We start from the raw sequence: 10,779 nt of genomic DNA, 5'->3' as shown, positions 1-10,779 counted from the left end.
AGAGAAAAATGATGATCCTAGGAGGAAGGTCCTCTATGCCACAGGGACTGCCAGCAAGCCGCCTGGAGAGCCCAGAGCCAGCTCTCCATTCCCAGAACTGGTCCTGAACATTCACCTCTGTTCCCTCCTGCTCCTCCCGGTCTGATCCCTGTTTGTGACCCCGTGTGCATAACGACTGCCTATTCTCAATTCCACCTCCCCCACTCTCCGCCACTTCCCTCAGCCTTTCTCTGGGCCCTGGGAGGCTGACCTGCACAGACAGCATCACCTGGCCTTCCTCACTGTTTGGTTCAGGCTGTGAAGTGCCAGTGGGAACTCCTAAGGCGACATGGGAAGGCGGTCAGGGCATTTGTCTCCTGGCCCCTCTCCCTGCTTGCAGTGGTGTCTCTGGAAGCACCTGTGTCCTCTCATCACTACAGCGTCACTGCCCTCCTCCTGGCCAGGTACCCACTGGGCTCTATTCACCACCTTTCCTCCAGCCATATGGGTGGTAACGGCTTCCTGCTCTTGCTAATCTCTGGTTGCCTCAACGCCCCTTGTCAGTTCCCTCAACTTCATCCACACCTCCCTGAGAGGCCCCATCATTCAAATCTCTCCTTTTGAATGACCCAACCTAAATTCTGATTTCCACCAGGGCCTTGATGGATATAGCATCCCTTTATGAATATTTATTTATTTATATATTATCTTGTTTTAGAAAGGAGCTTATCAGGATATATAAGATATGAAATCACCAACGTTAAAAGTGGAATTAAAAACTGTGGGTAGAGGGGCATGCTTTGGAACCAAAGATAAAAGTAAGAAAAGTGGGGGGCTTCCCTGGTGGCGCAGTGGTTGAGAGTCCGCCTGCCGATGCAGGGGACACGGGTTCGTGCCCCGGTCCGGGAAGATCCCACATGCCGCGGAGCGGCTGGGCCCGTGAGCCGTGGCCGCTGAGCCTGCGCGTTCGGAGCCTGTGCTCCGCAACGGGAGAGGCCACAACGGTGAGAGGCCCGCGTACCGCAAAAAAACAAAAAAAGAAAACTGCATGCATCGTAACCTCCCCCCTTGATCACTGGCAGGCCACACACGCAGCCCCTTGCTCTCCCACAAAGTCTCGCATCTATTAAGTTCCGAGTCTATAAAATACAAATAATACAAATAAGTCAGTTACCCTGCACAAACACAAGTGTTTGGAGATAGGAGTTTCAGCAGCCTTCTCTTAGCTGTAATGAAAATGTTAGCACAAGTTCATGTGCCGGATGCACAGTGAGAACAAACTCACCGAAACGTCATCAGAGTTTGGAGGAGAGAAAGGTTCATTGCAGGGCCATGCAAGGAGATGAGTGGCTCATGCTGGAGTTCCCGGAAGGGTTTCAGCAAAGTATTTTTAAAAGTCGGGTGAGGGAGGGAGGTCACAGGCTATGGGATTAGGTCTTGCACAATTCTCTGATTGGCTGATGGTGAGGTAGTGGGGTGGTGTCACAGGGGTTAACAGTATCAACCCTTGGCTCCAGGAGGCCTGGGGCTATGTGCTCAAGGTCATCAAGTAGTTAACATCTTCCATTTGGTGGTGGTGGTGGGGGGTGGTTCACATCTGTATAAAACAGCTCAGGAAATGTGCATCAAATACTGTTACCTAGGTTCTTCAGGGAGGAGCTAAAGCAGAGGATATGGGGGAAGGGCCTGTCCCGGGAAGGCCCCTTAGGGTCCTGCTAGGTTACAAAAATAGGGTGGTGCAGACAGCGCCAGAAAGGGAAGGAGGCGGGGAGGCCATCACCATAATGATGGCCTTGGCAGTGACAGAGAGGAGGGTACCCTGGGAATCTAAGAGCAGGACCAGAGCGTGGCTGGGCCCTCCAGTCCTGGCCTGGATCCAGGGTCCCTGCAGAACCTCGAGGAAGTGATGGCTGGATCGCCATCCTATGTTCTGCCGTTAGCACAGCTGAGCTCTGTCCAAGGAGTGGCTTCTCTCTGCTTCTTTTTCTGCACTTGTCTTTCATCTTCCTTAGAGCTTCTAGTTACTCGGGTTTCCACATCGTCATGACTTTTGTTTGCACCTCACATCAGTTTATTTAGGGCCTCTGTTCTACCTGATAGCCTTTCTCTGGGCATCCAACCAGCCTTAGTTTCTGCTACTCATAACTGGATTTTCCTTATATCTTTCAATTCAGCTTCCCTAGAATGAAAATCTGATTGGCCAGCTCACCTCTCTCTGGGCGGAGCTTCCCATGTTCGGCCACATGAGAGCCGGCCTTTGTCCACCCTTAGTGCAGTCACAGGCTCCCGGGGAGTCACATGCTAAATGTGGCAGCTCAGGGGGCTGTGGTGTGGGGGCGGGGAGGGAGGTGTACGTGGGCAACGCTGTCAATCATTTGTGCTCTTCATAAAGAAATTGTGGATGATTTGTAAACATCTGTTGATTCAGGTCCCTTGCGGCCCCTGGGAGTCTTTTTTATGGCTCCATCCTCTGCAAGGAATTCTGCTGATCTACTCCAGCCCTGAAAGCAGAATGCAGACAGCAGAGGGAATATAGCCTGGGCCAAAACAGTAGGCCTTGAGGTTTGGTGAGGTCACTGTCCCCCACGTACCAGAGAGTGAGCTAGAGGCTGCAAGACAAATCCCAGATACTATCGGCTGGTGAGAACGGAGCAGGACTCTGGCCTGTTCCACACTGACTCAGGACACGCAGAAGGTGAGCTATGGATGGAGATCCAAGGGGACTCCAGCTGAGCCTGGGGCAGGCAAGTGCTGTCACTTAGCCCGTCTCGATAGCAAGTTCCTCTTGAGTGTGGACAGCCGTCAGAGGAGAACTCTCCCCAGAAACTTTTGCAGTGTCAGTGATGGCAGAATGGAAATCCCAACTCTGCCATGTATTAGCTGTGTGACCTTAAACAAATTACTTGATTATTGAACCTGTTTCTGCATATATAAAATACAGACAGTAAGTTCTAGCTTTTGGAGTGGAAGTAAGAAATCCATGATAGGGTGGGTATTAAATTCTTAGAGACCAAGCTCTCAGAAATGGATAGTAATTTTTATGATTATCAGCACGGTAGAGCTGCTGACCTATCTTCTAATATTTGCTCCTAAATATTGGATTGGACTTGGGCTCCCAAAGACTTAGGAAGGAAATAATCTTTCCAACCAAAATGGGGCGTCGTGCCATCGATGACAAGGCAGACACAGCGTCTTGAATTACACAGGGCTGGCTGTGGCTTGAATAATCTATTGGCGAAGCTGAGCTTTGGAAATAAACTTTTAAAAAAGGCAGCAATACAAGAAAAGATAACAGTTCTCCCTAGAGGCACAGCAGGCTAGAAAGCATCTTCTTGCCCAGAGTCACAACGGTGGCTGGGTCCATCATAGCATCCCCCTGCCTCTGAAATCCAGGAGGTTGTGAGGGAAAGCGCAGGCAACCTTGACCTCGTACTCCAGACACCATCTCTCAAGACAGTCCTCTCCATCAGTATCAGAGATCCTTTGTTCAAGTGAGAAGGTGAGCCACGAGTCACTGAATTCCACCTGTGCTGTTTGGGGAGTATGACAGGAGGCAAGCGGCTTATGGCCTCTCTCCTTCTGCCTCCTGGGGGAAGGGACTGTTCCCTGGCAGCTCAGGGGGCCATTTCTCTAGTGAGAAGGGAGGGAGCCCCTCAATCTTGCTGCTGGGGCGGGAGTGGGGGTCAGGCTGAATTATCTCCCAACAGCAACTGGCGACTACCTTGGCTGAAGTCAGTGAGCTTGTAAAATCACTTCCCCGAGGCACTCCAGCACCCAATTTGGAGATGAGTGGGGATTTACATGATTCAACGGAATGTTTCTTTCCGGTATCGGGGCTCAGTCAGTCGTGAAGGAGGAATTTGTGAGCAAAGCTCACTGGCTGTGGCTTGTGCTTTCTTCTTGTCCAGAGGGGCTGCAGGAGTGCAGGCATAAAGAGCTCAGTCTTTGAGGTTAAAATAAATGATGCTCAGGGGTGGGGTGCATCTGTTTCATTGTGACCCTAGGGAGTCTGTCTCTGGGGTAAGGAGAGATGAACAAAGAAAACCCTTCTGACTTTAAAGCCTTAAGGTCAGGGTCACAAGATGTATTGAATGTTTATTTGGGGCCGGGTACTATGTGAAGTCATTTACCTAATATGGCCTCATTATATCCTGATAATAACTCTATGAGATTGATGTTTTTGTCCTTATTTTATGGATGAGGAAACTGAGGCTCAGAGAATTTAAGTGAGAAAGTTGCTCAACTGACCGCCAACACCAAGGGGTGCTCCCTGGAGGTGTGTCTGGAATTTGATCCCAAATAAGCATCATGCAATGTAAAAACAGTTGTCTGATAGATTGGGAGTTTGGAACTGACATGTACACATTGCTCTATTTAAAATAAAATGCCTTTCTATGAAAAATAAAACTAAGAACAGTTGTCCGGTTCATTTGTTTTGCATTTACAGCCCATGCAGGATCTTGCTAGAAAAAGGTAACGGGTGGTCACAGAGCTGGAGAGTGGTTGTCTCTGTTTCACTGCTCTGTGGTTTCGTGGATTGGAGACCTTACCAAGACTGAATCCAAATCCATGGTGACCCACTTACTAGGTCTGGGATCTCAAGCAGGTCATCTATCCTTACTGAGCCTCAGTTTCTTCATCTGTTTCACTGGGTTTCTCTAACAATTCAAAGTGATCATCGCCGTAATGACCCTGTTGTATAGTAGAGGCTCCACAGACGTCAGGTTCACCTCTCTTCCAATTACCACTTGCTTTGTACTAACCACCCCCAAACATCATGGCATAAAACCACAATAATCCTCTATTTTGCTCATGAATTTACAGTGTGGTCGGGGCTCTGCAGAGACAGCTCATCCCTGCTCCATACAGCACTGACTCTCCATACATACAGCACTGACTGCTGCAAACATACAGCACTGACTGCTCCATACATACAGCACTGACTGCTCTATACATACAGCACTGACTGCTCTATACAGCACTGACTGCTCCATACATACAGCACTGACTGCTCCATATATACAGCACTGACGACTGAGGGCCTCAGTTGGGGACCCTCTTCTGGGACGGCTCACCCATGTGGCTGGTAAAGCTGCTTGTTGGTGCCTCCCACGTGGGTCTCTCTGCAGCATGGCTTGGGTCTCCTCACAGTGTGATGGCTAGGTGTGAAGAGTAGGTGTCCCAAGACCCAGGAAGCGAAAGCGCTCAATTTATTAAGTCCTAAACCTGGAACTGGCACGATGCCACTTCTGTCATATTCTGCTGGCCGAGCCATTCCAGAGTCCAGATGCAAGGGGAAGGGACATAGGATCCCCTCTTAGTGGGAAGAGCATCAGTGGGTTTGGGGATGTTTTAAAACAGCCCCCCACTCACCCCCAATCTGTCCTCTGGCCACAAATTATTTATATTATTCCACGGACTAATTATACCCAGCACCTCCCAATATCCCCAGAAAGTCTCCTCTAGATAGGGTGCTGGGTTCAGGCTTTTGTCGTCTAATCAGGTCGAGGTGTCAGTGAGGCTCCTTGGATACGGGACCTGAGATACAGCTCCTTCTTGATCACACGTCCTGGCAGCTAAAGAAGACTGGACGTCTGCCTCCTCATACAATGTTGACACAGACCATGGCCAACCATCAGAGCATCAGCGCTCAGCAGAGGCGGGGCTGCTGTGTCAGAGCCTAGCGGGGAGGTTTCCTGCAGCAGCCTAGTGCCGTGGACCGAGCACAGGGGTGATCACCGGTGACCAGGGTTCCAATCCAGACTCTAGCGTTGATCTGATGGGCGGTATTGAATATGTCACTCCATTGCTCAGAACCTTCATTCCCTTTTCTTCAAAATGGGGCTAATAATCTCTACTTCATAGAGACTTTGCAAGATTTAAATGAGGTGTTGTCCTGGAAACAGCCCAGAAATCTTCCTGACATATACTAGGCCTTCGATAAAGGAGAGTTGAATTTGGAATCTGAGACATGCAAATAAATTGGGCATAATGATATTTATTTCACAGCGTGAGCGCACAGCTCAAAATATACAAAAGGGATTTGTGAGCTGTAACACCTTGCGAGAGAAAAACGTGTGTATTTGTTTCTTTTGTTAACGCCCATTAGCCGCTCCCCAGTCAAAGTCCCAGCATCAGCAGGGTGGGGTCCCCTCCGCCCTGGGGCTGGTGACAGTTTGATCTCTGAGGCAGAAGCTACAAAATGGAACTGCTAGTTGGGCGTTAGCTAAAAGTCATTAGACTTTTCCTTTCCTTCTGTGCTTGCCTTGTGCCCTGAAGTTAGCGGATTTCATCTACGTGGGACTACACTCGAATCCTGTAATCCAGTTTTTTTGGTGCTAGGGGAGATTTCTAGACCAATCTAGATTGGAGGGAGAAGGTCAGAGTCGCAGGATAGGTAACGTGGTCTGTTTCTGAGAGATAATCATGAAGCCGACTGAATATGGATTTAGAAGCAGGGAGACCAGGGTTAGAAGCCTGGCGCTGCCTCTTCTGGCCTGTGTGCTGTGGGCAAGTCCCTCTACTGTCAGGACTTCTAGCTTTCTCATCTGACAAACGGGGAAATAATCACTCCAGCTGACAGGGCTGTGTGAGAAGGTGGTGAGGCAAGGCATGTAAAAGGCTCACTTCAATACCTGGTGCCAAACAGATGTTGCTTTATTATTATTAGACGAACACGGAATAATAATAACCACCTAATCAACTGGTAGGAGAATGGAATAAATTGCATGCAAAACACCTCCACGGAGCTAAGCACGTAGAAAGTGCCCTGGAAATTGTAGTCACTGATGCTGCTGCCATTAATGATTTTAATTTTAGCAATAACAGTGTTGATCACACTTGACTAAATTCCTAATATTCCTTGAAAGTTTCTGTAAGCTCGGAGACAAGGTTTAAATTCTGTATACATTTGAATACCATTTCAAAGATTCCTCCAGCAAAAGCCAGGTATGTAAGTAATGTATTGGCACAAAGTGAGAAAATAAAACATAAACAGAAAGGGAGCCATACTGAGAGCAGTGCCCGCAATTTCACCGATAGCTCAGGTGAAAGAGGGCACAGTGAAATTTCCATGTTGAAGGTGACACTGTATTTTTGAGGCAGAGAGAAGTACCAAGTGGAGCAGATCTATTGAATAATTACACGGAGGGCTATAAACCAGATATAGTTTCACTTCTTTTCCAGTCATGGACTTCAACTAAGCTCTGTTTAAATCTGCTTCCTCATATTTTGTTTGTAAATCCATAGCATTTTGGTTGCTCTCTGATATTAGGATAGACTCAGTCCAGTATTTTAACTTCCTTGTCCCAACCATTCTACGCCTTGGTCCCTACTCAACCTTGCTTATGTGGGCTATGTCAGCAAGTCTCCGGTCTTCAGAAACCTGGAGAGAAGCAGACACAAGTCCCTATGTTTTCCTAAATTCCTAAACTCCAAGGGCACCTCTCTCAAGAACTTTCTTACTGTATTCTCCTCCATTTCAGGATGGTGCTGGGCTGAGACCTCAGGTTCTACAGCTCAGCAGACAGCAGACTCTAGGGAATAAGATACTATATGGGTTAGCTATTGTCACTTAATGCCACGTAACAACTATCCCCAAACTCAGTGGCCTAAATCACATTTTTTTCTCACCACAGATCTAGCTATGGCCAGCTAAGCAGCTGTGCCTTAGGGTGTGGCAGCTAGATTGAGTCTGGATCTGACTGAGCAGGTCTACTTCAAGCTGAAGTTCTGCAGGCTTGCTGAGTTGTTCTGTTTCATGTCTTTTTCCTCTGGGACTAGAGGGCTACCCAGAGCACATTCTTCTCATGGTGATAACAGAGGCATAAAAGGCATCTCTAGTTGTCATGCCCTCATATGGCTATGTCCAAAGGCAGGAAAGGAACCAAGGATTCCCCTTGCATACCTTTTTCTTTTCATCAGCATGGATAGTCTTCCTCAGAAGTTCTCAACAAATTTTTCTGTCATCTCATCTGCTGGAACTGGGTACCCTGTCCAACTCCAAAAGAATCTCTGGAAAAGGGAAAGAGATACCACAATGGCCTTAGACAAATGCTTGTTGAGTGAATGGATTCTTACAGAAATGAGTAATCCTCCTGTAGGTTCCAACATCACTTTTAGGAATAAGCAAAAAGCATACCCACGTTTAGGGAAACCATGTAAAAAGAAATGAGTAGAGAAAGAGGTGAGAGAAGGATTCAACTTCGTATTTTGTAGCTGATGCAGTTCCTCAGACACAGTTTCAGTAATGCAGTGGGTTACTATGCTCAGACTTTGAGTGATACACCAGAGTGTCCCTAGTGGGGGTTCTTATTTCATAGTCCATAAAATAAAGGCAATATCAGTGATTAACTTAGTTACAGTAATTATCTATTAATAATAATTAGCTATTACTAATACTGAAATAGTAGAAACTAAGTGCCAGGCGCATCTCTAACTGCTTTACACACATACATTCATTATTATGTGCTGCTCATGAAGACTGATGGGACTAACGGGCCTCCATGAACGTCCTGAGATTCACACCCTTGTGCGGTCTCCTCCCACAGTGATCCTGGGTTTAGTCATGTGACTTGCTTTGCCAATGGGACATTAGCGAGCATGATATAAGCAGAGCATTCTCTCTTGGAAGTCAGCTGCTTTGCTGGAAAGACGCCTAGGCTAGACTACTGCGTGATGAGAGGACTTGTAGAGAAAAATCCGGAAGGCAGAGAGGCCGTTATGGGCGTTCCAGCTCTCAGCTGAATGCGGCCCCATGAGTGACCCTCCCCAGAATCCTAAGAAATAATAAATCAACATTGTTTCCAGCCACTGAATTTGGGGGGGGGGGGTTTGTTACACAGCTGTAGACACAGAAACAATTGGAACAACAAAGGTGTGTATTCCTTGGACAACTTCTGTGAAGGACTTTCTTTTCCTTTCTATTTGTGATCAGCCAGAAAAGCTAAGGGGATGACTGTGAGCCTCATGGGATTCATTCATTCATTCGACAAATATTTACTGAGTGCCTGCTCTGTCCCAGGCAGCGTTCTGTGTGCTGGGGACATCGTGATGAATACAGCCCCTGCCCTCATGACACTTAGAGTTTATGACATGGCTTCATCCTCCTAGATGCCCTGGGAAAAGATTAGTGGTTCCCCACCAAATACATCCTTTGTTTTTTCATAACGTGCTATGTATCTGTCCCCTATCTAAATCTGACCTTCATCTGCTTGTAATTCCAAAGACAGGGAGTAGAGACAGACTTTAAAGTCAGACTAACCTGGCCTCAAATCCTCTCTCCCTCCCATGTCTTTCTTCTGGTCTCAGTTTCCCCATCTTTGGACTGGGTATAAGAATCCTCACCTAAAGCTACCATAAAGATCACAGGAAGAACACAAGTATTCAGTAAATGTTAATACTCTTCTTATAGATTGAACACCTACATGCGGTTTCAGGGCAATTTCAATCGGAGGGCAGTTCATGGGGCATCTGATCTGCACCCCCCCTTCTGTTTTCTAGGACTCTGGTGCCAAAGGGAATTTGGAAGCTAGCTCTCCTGCGTGCTCTATACCTGCCCTGACTCCCCTATCCTTTGCACAGGAAAGCTGAGCCTGTGATCCTTGACACTGGCCCCTCGGCCACAAAGCTTTACCAAAGGCTCTCACGTCCATTACCTCAATTACCCTTTGCAGCAGGTCTGCGAGGCAGGTGTTCTCGGCCTCATTTTACGGTTGACATACCTGAGGCCCAGGGAACTGAAGTAGCTTTTGCAAGGTTACAAAGAAAATTAGTGGCTGAGCTTGCCTTGAAACCCAGGTCCCCCATGTCCTGCCTGAAGGCTCTTTCGAGTTTCTTTGCACTGTCTCCCTGCCCCCTCACAATCCTCTCACCTCCCACCCCTACCTCCACCCCACTGTGTCACCTGGACACCTGAGAAGCGAAAGCCACAGCATCTCAACAAAGGGAGGCACACGTGATTATTTTCTTGCAACCATGTACATAGGAGGCATTAACATTCACCCAGGAGCTGCTGAAATCCGCTCAACTGAAACGGAGGCTGGCGAGAAGGGGACTGACCAAATTTGTTTACAGTGGCTAATCCAGCTTCGGCTGCCGTGCCGCACAGCCTGACTGTATGAGCAGGGAGAAAGTCTAATTACAGGCTGACAGCCCTGAGTGTCTCCTGGGAAGACAGGTCCTGAATAAAAGTATTAAGAGAAGCTTGAAGTGTTTGGAGATAGATAGAGATTTGTTTCCTAGCCCTGTAGTTCTAAGGGGAAGGTTTCAGATCAGGATCACAAAAGCCTAAGATTTCAGACCCAAAGGAGGCTGTAGAGAGGAGTCAGCCCTCAGGTGTGGACACGGAGGTGATTGTCCCAAGGTCATGCAATGCCACCCTGCAGAGGTCGGCACATGCATCCTGAGGCCTGACTCCCAAGCTTCTGAGTTCCCACCGACCCCCGTCACCCCCAAGCATTTCCCCTTCCGTTTCAGCCCCCGGGGATCAGTCTCTAAGCTGGTTTCTCTGCCTCGGTCTCAGCCCTCTCCAGTCCATCCTCCAGGTGTTCCCAGAGTCTGATCACGGGGCTCTGCTGCGTCAATTTATTCAGTAGCCCCTTCGTGTGCTTAGGGGTGAAATCTACATCTTAGTCTTGGCCAAAAAAAAAAAAAAAAAAGCCCTTTGATGTGGCCTTTACCTGTGCTTCTGCCTACCAGGTAGCTGTTGATCCCCAAACTGGTCATGTCCCTCTGCATCTTCATGGTTTTGCTCATGCTGTTTCCTCCATCTGAAATGCCCTTTCTTCGCCTCTCTGTCTA

Source organism: Monodon monoceros, unplaced genomic scaffold (genome assembly GCF_005190385.1).
Source record: "Monodon monoceros isolate NGI ecotype Baffin Bay Population unplaced genomic scaffold, NGI_Narwhal_1 Super_Scaffold_18, whole genome shotgun sequence".
In the NCBI taxonomy this organism is placed as follows: Eukaryota; Metazoa; Chordata; class Mammalia; order Artiodactyla; family Monodontidae; genus Monodon; species Monodon monoceros.
The sequence above is the reverse complement of the archived record's forward strand: the minus strand, read 5'-3'. Positions refer to the sequence as shown.